The sequence below is a fragment of the Octodon degus genome, unplaced genomic scaffold (assembly GCF_000260255.1).
Source record: "Octodon degus isolate 3935 unplaced genomic scaffold, OctDeg1.0 scaffold00111, whole genome shotgun sequence".
Taxonomy (NCBI): domain Eukaryota; kingdom Metazoa; phylum Chordata; class Mammalia; order Rodentia; family Octodontidae; genus Octodon; species Octodon degus.
Window position 1 is genome coordinate 9,207,239 of NW_004524687.1, and position 2,159 is coordinate 9,209,397.

Sequence of the window (2,159 nt, forward strand, 5' to 3'; positions counted from 1 at the left end):
CTGTAATTTTCATTGAATAGATTTTTGACTTTTGTACTTAGATTAATTCCATGGTATTTCATTTTCCATGGTACTATCTTTTTTTTTTTTTTTTTCAGAACTGGGGATTGCACTCAGGCCCTTGTGCTTGCCAGGGAAGTGCTTATTCCACTGAGCCATCTCCCTGGCCCCTAAATGGTGCTATTGTAAAAGGTATTGTTTCTCTTCCTTCCCTCTCAGTGTGTTAGTTATCTGTGTAGAGGAATGCTGTTGACTTTTGGGTATTGAATTTGCATCCTGCTTTGCTACTAAATTTGTGTATCAATTCTAGTAGCCTCTTTGTGGTGTTTTTTGGGTCATCCAAATAAAGTATCATGTCATTTGCAAATAATGATAGTTTAACTTTTTATTTACCTATTCATATTCCTTTGATTTCTCTCTCTTGTCTAATGGCTCTAGCTAATGATTCCAGAACTATATTGAATAGGAGTGGTGATAAAGGATGTCCTTGTATTGTACCAGATCTGAGAGTAAAAGATTTCAGTTTTTCCCCATTTAGAATTATGTTAGCCATTGGGTTGTCATAGATGGCTTTTATCAGATTGAAGTAGAGGCCATCTATTCCAATGTTCTGTAGGACTTTGAACATGAATGAGTGTTGGACTTTGTCAAAAGCCTTTTCTGTATCAATTGAAATGGTCGTGTGGTTTTTGGATTTCACTCTATTGATATAGTGTATCACATTTATAGACTCATATATTGAACCATCCTTGCATCCCCGGGATGAATCCTACCTGGTCATGGTGTATGATCTTCTTGATGATTTGCTGTATTCAATTTGCTAGGATTTTATTGAAGATTTTTGCATCTATGTTCATGAGGGAGATTGGCCTGTAGTGCTCTTTTTTATTTGAGTCTCCCTGGTTTTAGTATCGGTATAATTTTTGCCTCCAGAAGTGATTTTGGGAGGATTGTTTCCTTTTCAGTTACATTGAAGAGTTTGAGGAGTATAGGGATTGTATCTTCTATTAATTTCTTGTAGCATTCAGCTATGAATCCATCAGGACCTGGCCTTTTCTTTGTCCGTGGTTTTTTTTTTTTTTATGAGCAGAATATATTTATTGAGAGAAAGAAAGCTCCTGTCCCAGAGAGGGACAGGAGGGGGGCCCGAGCGGGTAGTTCTCCCTTTTTTTTTTTTTTTATTACATCTCATATTTCTTTGGCTGTTATTGGGTTATTGAGAGTTGTTATATCTTCTTGATTCAGTTTTGGTAGTTTGTACCTTTCTAGGAATCTGTCCATTTCCTCTGTGTTTTTTGTTCTGTGAGAGTAAAGATTCTCAAAGTAGCTATTGATAATCTTCTGAATTTCCACTGGTTCTGTCGCAATTACACCCTTTTCATTCCTTATTGCTTGTATTTGAATTTTTTCTTTCCTCTTTTTAGTGAGGTTAGCTAGGAGTTTATCCATTTTATTTAATATTTCAAAGAATCAGCTTTTTGACTCATTAAATTCTTTTAACTGTTTTCTTTTTCTTGATTGAATTAATTTCTGCTCTAATATTTATGATTTCTTCCCACCTTTGGGCTTTGTGTTTGGTTTGCTCTTCCTTTTCTAGAGGTTGGAAGTGCAAAATTCGGGTGTTCATTTATTCCCATTCTGCTTTCCTAAAGTGTGGGTTCACAGCTCTAAATTTCCCTCTGGGAACTACTTTCATTGCATCCCATAAATTCCGATAAGTTGTGCTTGAAATTTCATTGTATTTTAGATATTGTTCAATTTCTTGTTTAATTTCATCTGTGAACCTTTGATTGCTGAGTAGGGTGTTGTTTAATTTCCATATGTATTTATGGGGTTTTTCTCATTTCTTTTGTCATTTACCCATTTCTTTGTACTGTGGTCAGATAATATGCATGGGATAATTTCTATTTTCTTGCATATACTGAACCATGATCTATGGACTAGTATGTACTCCATTTTAGAAAATGACCCATGTGCAGCTGGAAAAAAAGTGTGTATTCAGCTGTGGTTGGGGGAAACACTCTGTATATGTCCACTAAGTCCATTTGTTCCAAGCTTTGGTTCAGTTCTAATACTTCTTTGATAATTTTTTGTCTGATATTAGATTTTTCATGTTCATTAAGATTTGTCTTATATAGTTGGGTCTCCCATGTTTGTTG